The sequence below is a fragment of the Sciurus vulgaris genome, assembly GCF_902686455.1.
Source record: "Sciurus vulgaris genome assembly, chromosome: 8".
In the NCBI taxonomy this organism is placed as follows: Eukaryota; Metazoa; Chordata; class Mammalia; order Rodentia; family Sciuridae; genus Sciurus; species Sciurus vulgaris.
In genome coordinates this window covers 106,578,955-106,595,665 of record NC_136468.1, presented here as the reverse complement: position 1 = coordinate 106,595,665, position 16,711 = coordinate 106,578,955, and positions in this window count along the sequence as shown.

Below are 16,711 nucleotides of genomic sequence, written 5' to 3'. Positions count from 1 at the left end.
TTTAGGGATTTATTTGTGGAAGTTTAATGTTTGGGGTGGTCTGTTCTCTTGTTCCTAGATATTCCTTTGGGAGAGTATGGGGCAGAAATATGTAAAAACAACATTTGGATTGAGAGTTATGAAATGTTATAGGAATTCTCAGACTTGAAGTTTTAGAACATTCTGTTTTCCTACAAATAAAGTCAGGAAGGCATTTTTCTTTATTATCACACAATCACTGAGAAGGTGAAATGGATGACTTGAGAACATAGAAAGAATATATGTATTTAATAATAAGTTTAATACTTCTATTTTCACAGAACTTGTTTTGATTCAAAATGGGTCCAGCCATGTCTGAGGGGAAAGTAAATGTAGGGAAAGTAAATGTATTCAACTTATTAGATGGATAACTGAAAAATTAATAATTGGAAAATGTTTTGAGTCCCAGTTGCTTCTTTTACATATAAAACAGATTATAAAATTAAATTATTAATCTAGACCCAGAATAACCAACATAATAATGAGGGAGAAAAACAAAATAGGAAGACTGACACTACCCAGTTTCAAGACTTACTATAAAGCTATGGTAATCAATATAGTGTGGTGTTGGTGGAAAAGGAGATGGATAAGTGGAACAGAATTGAGAGCCCAGAAATAGATTCACATAAATATTGTCAATAGATCTTTGACAAAGATAGTTGGTTTAACAAATAAAGAAGATAGTTGGTTTAATAAATGGTATTGGAACAACTAGATATTCACACACACACACACACACAAGCACACATGAATAAATATGAACACAGATTTTACACCTGTCCCAACCCGCAGGACTGCAACGGGAACCTGGAGAGGGGAGCGGGGATTGGGAGAGACAAGAGACATGAGAAATGGAGACAAGACAAAAGCCTGATCAAGTCTCTTTTATTAGGGGAATAAACCCAGTTAATATAAAGTACAAAAACCAATCAGGGAAAGTGTGCGAAGGCAAGACTAGTCCGGGCGCCACAGCTCAAATAAGGAAGTGTACTTGGCCAGTCGTGAAGCACCATGCAATCTAGTCTGATGCACCTGGTATTGTCTGACAGTTACGTGTGCTGGAGAGGCATGCCCTGCCAACATCTGGCAGGCGCCATCTTAGCTCAACATGTGGCGAGGCAGGGGCGTGGCCTGCCAGCTCCGGACATACACCCTCATAAAAATTTACTCAAATTGTATCACATACCTAAATGTTAAAAAACTAAATCATAAAATTCCTATAATGTAAGTGATCTTTGATTTGCTAATGGCTTTTTAGAACCAACCCCTAAGGTGTGGTCCAGAAAAAAATTCATAAATTGTGTTTCAGAATAAAACTTTCTACTCTGGGAATGACATTGTACAGGGAATAAGGTGAGCCATGGATTGTGAGAAAATATTTACGAACGATATATTTGATAGAGGACTGGCAAGAGGATGAGAAACCAAGCCACAGACCAGGATAAAATATTTACAAATCACACATCTGATAAAAGGATGTATAGCCAGAATATTTTTTAAAGTTCTTAAGATTCAGTATTAAGGAAATAAATTCCACCAAATTGGGCAGGAAAAAAAATATGTTTGATTTTTTTCAGATCTTAGCAAGAGAATATACTAATAGTAATTTAACATGTCAAAAGACACTCAACACCCCATAGCATTAGGAAATGACATATCACAACTATAAGGAGAAACCATTGACTATCAAAATGGTGAAAACACAAATAACTGAAAATACCAAATACTGGTGAGATTGTGAAGCAACAGGAATTATCAATATTAATTGCTGGTGGGAACAGAAAACAGTAGAGCCAGTTTGAAGGACAGCTTGTTTCTTACAAAACTAAATCTTACCATGAAATCCAGCTGTGGTGTTCCCCAAAGCATTGAAAAGTATATCCATGAAAAAATCTGCCCAAAGCTGTTTATGGCAGCCTTATTCATAATCACTCACACTTGAGATCAAACAAATTATCCTTTAGTAAGTGAGTGAATAAACAAACCATAGAACACTCACCCAATGGAATGTTATTCAGGCCTAACAAGAAGTTAATTTTTAAAACCATGACAAGACATTCAGGAACCTTAAGGGTATCTTACCAAGTGAAAGAAGCCAATCTGAAAGGCTGTATGCTGCATAATTCCAGGTGATGAAACTCTAGAAAAGGAAGAACTATGGAGACAGGAGAGTGAGTACTGGTTGCCAGGGTCTAAGAAGTAGAGAGGAATGGACAGGCAGAGCACAGAGAAATTTTAGTACAGTGAAATTACTCTGCATGATCCTGTAGTGGTGTCGCAAACGCTGTAACAAATATATCCTGCTAGGATCTGAACTGTGATTTTATCAAATCTATAAACTGGGAACTAATTAATGTCTTCTCAGTATTGAATCTTTGAAACCATGAATTACACTTATACCTTTATTATGTAGGCTTTATTTGGTATTTCTCAATAAATTTTAGTTTTCTGTGTTGTACACTATATATTTCTTTATAGAGACATTTCTGTTTCTCCAATATGAATTCCTAGACATTTGGTACTTTTGAAGTTCTTGTAAATGGCGTCTTTCTAAGTCTCATTTTTATTTTCTTGATAATATTTTTAAATAAGTAGAATTCTCCTTACATTGTTCTTAAGCCTAATAATCTGACTATCTATTCATTAATTTTGCTTTTTTTATGAAAACGTAGGATTTTTCTCCTTTCTGATATTTCCAATACTTTTTAGTTTCTTTGCTCTGTTTCATTTCTGTTTGCTAGCTAGCCTCCACCTGTGAATTTTGAACACCAAGTAATGAATTCCATTTTGAAGTGCTATTTTTATTTTTTAATTTTATTTGTTCTAATTAGTTGTTCAGGACAGTAGAATGCATTTATATGCTTTGATAATCATACATAAGTGGAGGGTAATCTCTCATTTTTCTGCTTATTCATATTGCAGGATCACAGCGGTCATGCAGTCATACATGTACATGAGGTCATACTGTCTGTTTCACTCCTCTACCATTCCTTCCCCGGGGTCCCTTCCCTCCCTTCACTCCCCAGTGCCTGTAGTTTTGAGTGTCTCTCCTGGTGCAGTCTTTGTAGTCATTGCCGAGGTCTTACATCACATCACAGTCTCCTGGCATCACCATTAGAACAGTTCTGATAAAGTATAAAAATCTTACCTCCCTGCATCCTCTCTCTTTTATAATAAAAATCCCCTCTACAAACATTGTAAACATTAGGCAGTATGTTATTATTCCAGTTTCTGCCATTAAACACGATTTTAAAATTTTAAGGAAAATTATTTGTTGTACTTACCCACTTTTTGCTTTTTCTGCTATTCTTTCTTCCTGATGTTCTTTCTCTGATCACTTCCTTTCTGTTTTAAGACTTGCCTTGAGCCCTTCCATTAGGACGGGTCTGCTGCCCCACAATGCTTTAGTTTTCCTTCCTCTGACAAGGTCTTGATTTCTCCTTCATTCCTGAAGAAGAAATATCCATACTTTTGTGGACAGAAGATTCTGGATGATGGTTGTTTTTTCTCCACACTTAAGAAAGTTGGGGTGCTTCCTTCTGGCCCCATGGTTTCTGATGATGAGAAAGCCAGGGTAAGTTTCCCTCCTTTCTTTCACCATTTTTCACTATTTTGTCTTCAGTTTTCTTAAGTTCGATTAAAACATGTCATTGCATTGATTTCTTTGTTTGGAATTCACTTATCATCCTAGATCTATAAGTTTATGTCTTTATATCAAATTTGAAAAAATTTCGGCCATTATTTCACCAAATATTTTGTCAGTGACATCCGTTTTCCCCTCTCTCTCAGTGACACATGTCATAACTTTCCTAGTCCCATGTGCCCGAGGCTGGATTCTGTCTGTTGTCTAGATTGGGGCAATTCTATTTTTCCAGCTTCAGGTCCATTAATGTTTTCTTTATTTTCTCTCTTTTTTTAAAATTTCAACCATTGAGTATTTTATTTCATTTACTGTATTTTTCAAGTCTAAAATTTCTATTTGTTTCTTCTTTATATCTTCTATTCTTTTTCCGAGGCTTTCATTTGTTTCAGTCATGTTTGTAATTTTATCTGAAGCATCTTTACAATAGTTGCTTTTAAATGTTTGCAGACATGTTTAACACTTGTGCCATCTCAGTTTTATTATCTATGGATTGTCTTTTCTCACTCTAGTTGTGATTTTCTTGGCCTTTGATCTTATGAATTTTTTCCTCCATTGAAAACTGGATAATTTGTATACCAAATTAGGAGATGATAAAGTTATTTACATCTTCTGTTTATCTGGACTCTTCTATCACAGTGGGGAACTAGGGACAGCAACTCATCACTGTCAGATGGTTGCACTGGGCCTGCAGTGATGCAGTGGGAAAGGGGTCCTCCTCCCTGCTGAGGGTGCAAGCTCCCTGTTCCTCAAGGAGGCTCTGCAGACACCATCTGAGTTGAAGGGGAAGGAGGCCTTTTTAACCTTCCTGTGACCTCCACTGACACAGGAAGTGGAGTGGCCCTGTGACTACTGGGCACTGGGAAGGTTATGACTGTTCTAGGCCCCCTCTGAAGTCACCCTAGGAGACAGAGGTGGTACCCTAGTTACTGCTGGTGAGAGTGGAAATTGTTTTGTGTAGCCTGCACTGGCACCATGAAGGTGAATGGTCATGCTACCAACTGGCAGGAATCAAAATTCCAGACACTTGCTTGGTCTTCTCTGGTGCCCCTTGATAGGGTGTGGCCTCAAAGCTTCAAATTCAGCATCCTTTGCTGGTCATGGTGCCAGTGGGACCATGGGTTATACAGTGTTTGGCAGGGATCAAGTTACCTTGTCTAAATGTTTTCACTCTTGCTAGGTTGCCCCTTTCTTGGTGCTTTGTTGGGACTTTTGTTGGTGTTCCCGAATTCCTAATTTCTGTGGCTTTAAGACTGAGACCTATGAGGCAAAAGGAAAACTAAGGGAACTCACCACTGTGTCATTCCTAAGACCTGCAGTCACTGGCCAGTCTGCCTTCTCTTTTCCTTGCTGAGGTTTCTTAGGAGTGTTTCAATTATGTAATATCTAGGGATTTTCATTGCAAATTGTCTACTTCATCTTTCCAGAAGTGAAAGTCCAATAAAATACATTTTACTATGTATTTTTGTCTTCATTTATCATACTGTCTATATCCTATGCGATTTGGTTGATAGAAATATGACTGTGGGTGGGTGAGAGAGGGTATGTGTGGATGTAAGTGTACATCCATGGGAGGTATAGGGATGGGTACTTTTGTTGACAAGTGTATGTGAGAGGTGGTCTTTGCAAATTGTAGGAAAACCTTGTGGAAGATGGAGGCTCTCTGTGTGGGAGTCTGAGTGTAGGGTAGGTCTACATGTTGAGATGTCCAGTAGACAGGCATGGGCTGCATGTATGGAGGTATGTGGTATGAGGAACTCTGTGTGTGTGTGTGTGTGTGTAAAGAGCAGCTGCATGGGAGGATTCTGTCCTTGAGAGAATCAGTACGCTCATACATTTGTCAGTTGGACTGCAATTAGTGTAAACACTCTGGAAGGCGGTATCCATACTGCCTACAGTGTGAGGGTGTTTGAGGAGTATGCAGACGGTGAGGGTGAACAGGTGGATCTCAGCCTAAAGACAAGGAGGCTCAGGAGGACGGAAACAGGTGGAAGGGAGAGGAGGAGCCTGGGAGGTTTTGCATCTGTTGGGTGGGCCAAGCTAAAAGAGAATGGTGTTTTGGTTTGGAAGCTGGTTTTGTGAGGATGTTTCAAATCATGTGCACCTGGGTGCAAACATGTATGTGAACACAGGAAGGGCTAATAGTGTGCATATGTGAATTTAAAAGCTATAACAAGAATACATGAGAGAACTTTAGGATAGGAGAGAGAGAGGAGGACTGAGAGGAGAGAATGTGAGACAGAGTGGGGTGGAAGGTTTAGAATTTGTGCCTGAGAGGTGGAGATGATGAGTTGGTACTTGTATCTCCAGAGAGGGTGGGATATTTCTACATGCATATGAGTGAATGTGTGTGTGGACTGGAGCATCACCTCCATTGTGAGGTTATTGCTTGTGTGGTGTGTGGGTAGGTGTGGCTAGGGGGTATTGACTAGAAGTGTGGGTTTGCCTGGGTGTTATGATAATGGAACCAGGCTGTACATATAAGCATGTACTACATTAGAGCAGCTCACAGGGTTTTAGAGTTATTCCCACCTACTTTTCACTGTGATAGTTGGGCATATGGGGCAGCAGGTGGACGAGAGAGCTGCAATTATTTTGCAAGGACATGTGCTGAGCTCTTGGCAAAAATGTCAGGTGTGGATTATATCTCCCTCTTCATCATCTTCACTGTTACTATGTTTCCTTTTTTCTTTTTTCTAAGAAGAAAACTAGACATATGCATAAAAAATCTCATCTTGCTCTTCTAAATCCTTCTGCTAAAATATTCCTAACATCAATCAACACTTAGTAATTCCAATGATTACAAATATAAAACAGAAAAAAAAGTAAAACCACAAACACCAGGCTATGCCTCTGGTCCTGAGTTGTGTTTCTCTTTCAGTTCTGTGGAATTAAAAAGAACACAAAGTGACTTGGGTTTTTTGAAGCATTTTTTTTCTATAGTAGCAGACTATATTTGCGAATGAGCCAGATGGAGCAATCTGAGAGTCCCTGGGTCACCCTCTTTGGGGAGGAGGCACCACAGCTTTGGAAACCTGGACCTGAACCTCCCAGGAGTCCATTAGTGACCTTGGGGATCCATCCTTCCTTCTTGCTGGTGGTCTCTCCTATCTCCATCAGGGTGGATCAGAACTCCCTTCCTCATGTCAAGGCTTCAAACCCCTCTTTGCTATTTAATGCATGGGTGAGTGCTGGGCTTCTTGGCTCATACAGAAAAATCAAGACTTTTCAGTGGTTACCAGTTCCCTCAAATCCTCACTCTCCTCACTCATGCACACATTTTCTTCCGTACTCTGTTATTTCTGTCTCTCCCCAGTCCCAGAAATAAAAGCCTTCCCTTTCGTGACAAGGCAATCCTGAGAGCACGCTGACCACAATCCTTCCTGGCCTGTCTGCCTCAGTGACCTGCCTCCTACAACTTTTCTCCAACCTCTTCCCTTTAAGAATAAGCTCACACTTCCTGTTTCATACAATTTTGTCTGCACTCTCCTACATCACTGCTCCTGTCTCCTTCTGTACAGCCCAGCTGTGGCTCCCTCGGTGGGTGTGTCTGTTCCCCCACAGTCCTCTCCTGACTCCATGGCTTTGACACCACCCACCACTTACAAGTCTCCTCCCCTTTATGTCTGACAGGCACTCTGGGAACACACCTCTTTACTCATTTGTTGTCAGGTTAAGGAAACAAAAGCAATAAATGTCTTGTAAGAGGGATCAAGGCTATGCAGCAACATCACTTCAAAGTGCACCAACCATTGGGCAGTAAGAGGAAGATTACACCAGGCTGGTGGACTATAGTCTAAGCTGAACTTTTTCAATTCTCTTATTGACTTTTTCTTAGAACTGTTCTCAAAAAATGGGAGCCTGTTGTCCCATCCCTGCTAAAGAACAGACTTACTTTTAACTCACATTTTTCTTTTAGCCAGTGTTTTCAAACCTCAGGGACATGTGGCAATGACAGGAGACATTTATGACTATCATGATGGGTGGGAATGAGGGTGAGAAAGGCAATGACAACTAAAGGAGAGAAGCCATGGACGTTGCTGCCTCTCCTGTAGTACATAAGACAGTCCCCTGTAGATGCTGATGTTGAAAAGCCTGGATTCAGAAAAATAATAAGAACAATATCTTATGTAATTTTTCTCATGTCATGTAAGAAAGGGGGGAAAATAAGACAAATAGAGGGAAAGTCAAGTGGAAAGGGAGGAATGGGAGAAATTCCATTTGGGTATGGAGATCCTTGAGGGCAGTTAGGAAAGGAGATCTCTTCAACATAATCCTGAGGCAGGCTGCGAGAAAGCCCTTGGAGCAAGCAGAGGGGGAAATGACTCGGACAGCAGACCAGGCCTGCTGCTGCCACCACAGGTGTTAACCAACAATGGGAACTGCAAAGATCTTCACCAAAGAAAACTCTGAAATCTCCTCACCCATGGTTTTGAGGCTCAGACAAGGTGATCAAAGGAAAAGCCTTTGTTAAAATTCAGAGCACCATGCACCCAGTTGTCAACTATAGATAGGAAGAAATGTGGACAGCTGAAAACGAATAAAGAAAAGCAGCAAAGAAGAATGATTGCTTATGGGATTGGGTGACATAGTGAGTATGGAAAGGAATGGGAATGGGGAAAGAAGGAAAGAGTTAGGCAATTACCAGAATCCCAAGGAAGGCGGGAACTTGCCTGAGTGAGGGCAGAGGTGAGGCAAAAATGGGAGGTTGGTTTAGGTGAGGGGGAAAAGGTGAAGAGTGCAAGAGGTCTAGTATCAGTACAGAGTGAAGGAAAGGGGCGGCCAGGAGTCAGAAAGGAAGGGCTGGCACATGTGGGTCAGGAAGTCAGGGGCTCTTCAAAAGGACTTGCAAATCTACATTAGCAATAAGATGTGTTGGCTGATTTAGAAAGAGGGAGAAGTCATTGAAGGGGATGCTCAGTATTCAGAGGAGATGGACAAAGATGTCATTGAAACTGGAGCTGGGAAACAGGGTAGGTGGGCAGCTGGTTGAGTGGGAGAACAGGAGGCTGTGAATAAGAAAGGATGTGGGTGACTGGCTGGCAGGAAAAAGGGAGTGAGCTCAGATTTCCTGGCAGAAAGACACACTTCCCAGAGGATGAGTTGACTAAATCAAGTCATTAGCAGCTGTGGTACGAGTCCAACAAGATAGCATGCTTCTTTTAATTGGACTTCACTTCCGTGAGTAATGAATTGGGCCGCATCTTTCCATGTATCATGAGTTGGAGATTCCTTTATTTTAACCTTTCCAGTTACATCCTTTGAGGTGGAAATTCCAAAACAAAGAAGTTTTCTCCACGCTATTTTTTTTTTAAAGAAAAACATCTGATTACAAAGTTTTGCATTTTTTCAAAACCGACAAAAAATATTTTTAATTCATCCACTGGATTTCAGAGTTGGTCTTTGGAGAGATTTCCATGTCAGACAGTTTTGCAGTGTGTCATTTACTAGAACATCTTACAGCTTTGGGGTCCAAGAAAATGGAATTATGTGATGCCTTTGGGGTATACAGCAAGTAAAATAGTCCCAATTCAGATTTTTTTTTTTTCTAGAAAACTGAAGGACCTAAAGCAGGGCAGATGTTAGACAGAGATGGAGAATGTTCTAGAAAGAGAATTACTCAGAAAACCACCAGTGTGTTTCCAATTTAATATGTTTTGTGTAGAGCATCTTTTCATACATTTGTATATCTGGTTGCCATTGATATATCTTCTTTGAAGAGATATCTATCAAGATTTTTCTGTTTTTAATTGGGTTATTCTCTTGTAAACATTGTTTGTTTTACTACTGAATTGAAGGACTTTTATAATGTAGTTTTAAAGTTAACTCTTTATCAGACATATGGTTTACAAATACTTTATCCCAATTTGCAGGTAGACATTTCTCTAATGTTTTTGTTTCTGTTTTTGATTTTTTGCTCTGAAGAATCTTTTTAGTTTTCTGTCATCCCATTTTCTATTTTGCATTTATTTTCTATGTTTTCAGTGTCAGACCCATAGAATTACTGCAAAGACCATAATCATGATTTTTTTTTTTTTTTTTACATTTTCTTCTACAAATGGTACAGTTTCAGGTCTTCTATTTCATTCCTTAGTCCATTTTGAATTGATTTTTGTGTATTTTGTTAGATAAGAGATCAACTTCATTTCTTTACATCTAGACATCAATTTCCCAAGCACCAGATGTTAGACAATCTTTTCCTTACTGTTTATTCTTGTCACACTTGTCAAAGAACAGTTAACCATCTCACATATGCACAGATTTATTGCTGGGATCTCTATTCTGTTTCATTGGTTATGTGTCTGACTTATACTAGTACCCTACTGTTTCAGTTACTATCACTTGGTAATATATTTTGAAATGTTGAAGTGTGATATTTCCAGTTTTGTTCTTTTACAATATTTTTTTTTCTATTCAGGGTCTTGAGTTAATTTTTTTATAAAATTTAAAATTTCTATGAATTTTAGGTTGCCATGAATTTAAGATTTTTTTCTGCAAAAATAAATGTCTTTGTGGTTTTGAGATGGATTGCATTTAATATACACTAAGGTAATACACATTAAAACCACAATGAGATACCATCTTATACCTGTTAGTAGGGTTATTATAGATAAAAGATGTGTTATTACAGAAGTGGAACTTGAATTCATGCACATTTCTGGAGGTGTACTAAAATAGTACAGATGGTATTGAAAATTACATGGATATTCCTTGAAAATAATAGAACTACCTTATGATCCAACAGTCTTGTGGCTTTTATCCTTAATGTTTGAAATCATAGTCCTGTGCTCTCATATCCATAACAGCATTAATCACTACAGCCAAGATACAAAAAACATGTAAAAGTCATTCAGTTACTGAACAGATAAGAAAAATGCAGCATGTGTACATACAATGTATTATCATTTGACATTAAAAAAGAAGGAAATTCTGCTACTCACAACAACATGAATACATCTAAGGACATTATGGTAAGTGAAATAAGCCAGCCATAGAGGGAAAGATGTTGATCTTATGTAAAGTATCTGAAACATTGAAGCTTATATAAACAGATATTGATTGCCAGGGGCCAGTGGGATGTGGAAATTGAGAGTTGCTATTAAAAGAATATAAAATTTTAGGTCAACAAGTTGAAAAATTTTAGATATTTGTTGTACAATGTTATTTTTATACTTAACAATTATATATTGTACACTTAAATTTTTGTTAAATTAAATGTTCTTACTACAATAAAAATGTTTGGAATAATGTTAGGGGTATGATGTCTAAGTAGGGATATTTTCACGAATGTAGGACAGGTCTGAGTTTGTTTTACAAGTGAACAGTATGGAAACTTAGCTGTTACTGTAAACAACTGCTTATCTTGATGACTGTTTTTATGTACATAAATGTGGAAAGCACATCAGATACTGATGGCAGAATCACCAACCTGAAGCCAATGCAGAAAGCCTTGCATGAAGGAGAAACATATACGTAGGTAGCTGCAGAGAGAAGGAGGTAGAAAGAAGAGAAGCAGTGGCCTCACTCACTGACTTATTCTGACTTGACTAGGTAGTCAAGTTCAGTCCAGCATTTTTCATGTTTGTTTTGCAAAAATGTATAAATTCTCTGCCATTTCCTAGGCATTTTGCTAGGTTCTGAAAGAATGAAGTGACTTGATCCTTGTCTAAGAGTTTATATAGTCTGATGGTCAGAGTTTATATAGTCTAAAAGGAATTACCACAGATTGTCTTGAATGGAGAACAGAAACTCAGAGTTTATCTTACCCCAGAGGAGAAGGTCTGCCTTCTGACAGCTACCACGAGACAACACCTCAAAGGGGCGTTGTCCAATAAGGTCCTGGGTCAACTGGCAAGTATATGCCCACACTCTTCATGAACCACTGGAGTCAATTCTCACAACATACCTCTAGAATGGATTTGTAGCTCTCCTTTTATTAAGGAGAAAACTCTGTCTCAAAAAAGTTTAGTAACTTACCTGCCACTATAGTTTGAATGTGTCTCCTAATTTTTCATGTGTTTTGAATTTAATCTCCAGATTCATATGTTGATGGTTTTTGGTGGTGGGCCTTCAGAAGGAGATTAGGATGAGATGAGGTTATGGAGGTGGATACTGACATGATGGCATTAGTGACTTTATAAGAATGGTAAGAGAGACCTGAGCTGGCACTCCTGCCTAGTTATGCCATGATGCCCTCTGCCATATTATGATGTTAGTTAGAAGTCCACATCAGATGCCAAGATGGTGGTACCGTGCCATTCCCAGCCTCCAGAATTGTGAGCCAAATTTAATTCTTTACAAATTTGTTATAGTAACAGAAGATGCACTGAGATATTATCCCCAAGATGGCAGGACACATCTGGCCAGGGAGCAAGGTCAGCCTGTGCTTCTCCTCTATATCTAAGCTCCTACTAAGTCCTCAGAGAGTCTTGGTTGAATTAAGGTGGGATCAGAAATGCTTGAATGGTGCCAGGATGCCTGTTTATAGCCTTCGGGGAGAAAATAATGAGCCAGTCTCTCATGCCACGTTGCTGGCACTGAGGGCAGAAATTCTCCCATATAGTGAAAGAGTGTGACTATGGTAGAGTGAACCAAAAGGTCATGCAGGGTACCCAAGCCCAACCCAATGCAGTGGGGATATGTTAACAAGCTACTAGGAAAACTCTCTCATCACTGTGATAATAGTAGACATAGGGTCTATTTAACAGAGACCCTAAAGCCACAAATGACCTAGGGCAGTAACCATACTCTACTACTACTCCTGACTCCCAAACTGTTGTCAAATTGGGGGGACAAATATTATTTGACTTTATGTAGTTGCACTGTGCTCTACTTAAACGTCTCTTTCATTTAATAACCCAAGAACATTTCCAAGGAAAGAAATGTAAAATCAGTGGACTTTGAATCCATAGCACCTGATAGCAGAGGATCAGGGACTCTGAAGCCATTCAGTGGACATTTGGATCTACATTGGAGCAGCAGTATAAAATCAAAAGCCACCATAAAAATGAGTGTTGGAACCCTGCCAACCTTGCAAGTACCATTTTCAGAAAGCACGTTTGTCCTATTAAGAGAAATTCGTTTTCTTAAAGAAGCAATGAACTGCGTTGAAGCTGTTCTTTGGAAAAATTTCTCCTCCAACTGCTAACCCATGTACTCTATAGTTCCAGGTAGAGCTGGAGGAGTGTAGCTTCTTAAAACATCTGATAAGGAATTTTAAAAAGTTCAGAACAAGTGCCCTAGAGGGAAATGCTTGGGGCCAGGGGCTGCCAGACACCAGGTCTGTGTGGATGTTGTGCAAGACCAAGTTTCTGCCACCACTTTTGAGAGTAATGTGGAAACCAGTTTTATTTTGGAATTTTAGTCTTAGTTCTTTTTTCAAGCAAAACTGGAATGGCAACTTCTATGGAAAAAAATTTTTCTCTTCACATTTTCCTTACTTATGATTTTCCCTGTATCCTGGAAAAAGGAAAATTTAACAGTTGCAGTGTTTCAGAATCTGAAAAAAATTTCCATTGTAAAAGCTGCAAATGATTTGTAGATCTATGAGATTTCCTTAGGAAAAAAAGTATGTTATATTGTTTATGTTCCTAATGGAAAGTTCTTCTTTTAAAGGTGAAACAAAGTAGCAAGAATGGTAAATATACATATCATTTTCAAGATGAAGAAGCATTAGTGATTTTAGCCCAATTTCTTTGATGGAGGGAAACTGGAGGTTGGCAGTAGAAGTGTGTCTGACCTACAAGGATCAGTAAGAAAATGCTTGAGCCTGTGGGGAGCTCAGTCCCACCTGGAACTTTAGGGTTCCCTCTGTTTCAGGTAGGTGCGTGAGTTTTAGATTCAATCTCCAGCAATATTCTTACTTTAGAGTAAAATATATAAAAAATTATAGAGATTTTATTTTCTAAAATGCATTTATGATCTACCTTTTTCTGGTTGAGATTCTGCTCTAATTCTTACCATGTGCGTATCTTGTTTTCCTATGTAAAAAGAGGAGGTGTTCATGATCAAGTTGATTGCATGACTCAGTCAGCCTCTATGCCCAGTCACTCCTGTCGTGACCCAATGAGCTCATGAACAAAGTGGCCATGTGGGTAGGGATGAAGGTTATGCATGGGTTCAGCAAAAGGACTTCCTGTTTTCAAAGGGAAGGAAAAGTAAATATATGGAGTAAAATTACAGCCTGTAACTACAGTTAAATTGTGTAGTGAAGAGTTTACTGGCTTTTTCACAAATGATGTTGCGAAAACTGGATATCCACATGCAAAAGAATAAAGTTGACCCTTTATTCATATCACATATGAAAATCAACCCAAAATGGGATTAACCTAAAATTAACCTAAATGTAAGACCTAAAACTATAAAACTCTTAGAAGAAAGCATAGGGGAAAAACTTAATGACATTGAATTGGGCAATGATTTGTTGGATTTTAAAAAAAGTGAAATCAAAAGTATGGGCAACAAAAGAGAAAACACAGATAAATTGGACTTCACCAAAATTAAGAACTTTAATGAATTATTTAAAAAACACTCTTGAGGGGCTGGGCAGATAGCTCAGTCGGTAGAGTGCTTGCCTTGCAAGCACAAGGCCCTGGTTCGATCCCCAGCACCGCCCCCCCCCAAAAAAAAAAAAAAAAAAAACTCTTGAGAGTGAGAAGAAATATGTGCAAATCATATATCTGATATGGTATTAATGTCCAGAAAATATTAAAATAAAAAATCCTACAACTCAACAACAAAACTTACCAACCTGATTGAAAAATGGTCAAAGGACCTAATAGACATTTCCTCAGAGAAGAAGTATAAATGACCAACAAGTACAAGGAAAGATGCTCAACATAACTATCATTAGGGGATTTTAAAGTAGCATAGCAAGATGCTATATTATATCCATTGGGATGACTATTATCAAAAATCAAAATAACGAGTGTTCAGGAGATGATTAGAAATTGGAAGCCTTGGACATTGATGGTGGGAATGGGAAAAGGTGTTGCCAAAGTGGAAAATAGTACAGAGGCTCCTTCCTCCACAAATTAGAATTAGAATTATTATATCATCCATAAATTCTACTTCTGGATATACCTAAAAAATTGAAAGCAGGATCTTAAAGAGATATGTGCCTAACCATGTTCTCAGCAACATTATTCACAATAGTCAAAATGTGGCAGTAATTCAGTAATCACAGGTGGTGAATAGATAAACAAAATGTGAATATTCTCCAGCATGAAATTCTGACATGAGCTACAGCATAGATGAGCTTTGAAAACATAATGCTAAGTGAAATAAAGTAGTTACAAAAGAACAGATATTGTATGATTCCATTTATGTGATGTATCTAGAACAGTAAATTCACAGAGTCAGAGAGTAGAATGGTAGCTTCTGGGGGCCAGAGGGAGGGGTTTGGAGAGTCATTGTTTAATAGGTACTGAACTTCAGTTTGGGAAGATGGAAAAGCTTTAGAGATACTGTGACAGCTGCACAGCATGATTGAACTTAAATCACTGAAAATATACATACAAGCATGATTAAAATGGTACATTTTGTGTTTTGTAATTTTATCATAAGATTTATTTACAATAAAGAATTTAGTGGCCATAAGGGTAGTTCCTTAAAAGCTGAGTCATTGTCCATAATCCTTTAGAGGTAATTCCTAGAGTGGGAAAATAGTCCACTGGAGAACCTGTAAAATTTTCCAATTCTGTAGAAAGTGGAAACAGACCCGTGAGGTTTACCCCAAGATCATATTCTCCGCCAGAGGAAGAGAGAAAATGAAAGACTGGTCTGGGTTTTATGACCACAACTTATCCTTCTGTCTGTTCCAGAAACGCAGTCACCATGGCTGTGCACTGTCTCCATGATAGGAAGGATCCCACCTTTGTAATCCAAGCTGTCTTGTGTCCTAACACTGCATGCATTCTGGGTCATCATCCCCCAACCTGAATTCTCAGGACACAAGTCTGTAGCATGCTGCTCCTCAGAGGAGTGATGGACTAGTATCAAGCACAACCAGGGAAACATGGATTCTCATCTACAGATGCTCATATTTTGTTTTCCAGAGGTGGCCACAATGATAACCTCTCTCCCACCCGCATTTTGGAGGCATGAATATGATTCTTCTTTCATTGAATGACAGGGTTTAAGTTACTCTTTTGAGTGGGAGGGATCATGACGTGTATGTGAACAATAGGATGTGGTAAAGTGGAGCTGTGTGAGTTCTGAAGTTAGCCACTAACGCTGATGTAGCTGTCATCTTATTCGTAGGAAACTCCTGCTTGGAACTCTGATTGCCTTGGAAGATCCAAGCTATCCAGAAGCCACAAATACATAAGCCAAGCTCCTAGAGAGCACAGGCGGAAGTGTTCCTGCTGAGGTCCTAGTCTTTGACTTCTCCCAGGCCAGGTACTACACACAATGAACACAGGAGTCCTCAGAAGCCTCCAGCTCCCAGCCACTGAGTTCTCCCTCATGGTGGGCCTTCCCATCAAACCCTCACACACATCCCATCACAGAGCATGGGCAAGCCATCTTGTCTGCTGTGTTTATGCTCCTAGCCCACAAATCTATGCATGTAATCAAATAGTCACTTTCTGCAGCTAAGTTTGGGTTTGCTTGTTGTGCAGTAATAGTTATTAGAAAATGCACAGAGAAAGCATTCTAGTCAAAGAACAAAGAAACCTATTTGTCTTTAGTTTAGTTTGCATAACCTTTGACCACAGATTCCATTGTCCTAAAGCATTTATTAATATTCCAAAAAACCATTAGTCTCTAAAACTCAATACAGAAAGTGCCACCTCAGGCTATGTAACAGAGTATTTTAAAGTGTTGGATAGGAATCTGAACTTCACATTGGTATACAAGATACAGGCTGACAACTTTAGGCATTTGAATTAATTCAGTTAAAGCTATTAATCTAGGAGTCTAGCATAGGTATAATTTAGATGACTTTTAAAGAATTATTTGGCCAAAATTTTGATATTTATGCTTTTCACTTTATTTAAAGAAGATGATTTGCAGTAGAGTTAGGAATTATCAGTACTGTGCCTTAATTTACAC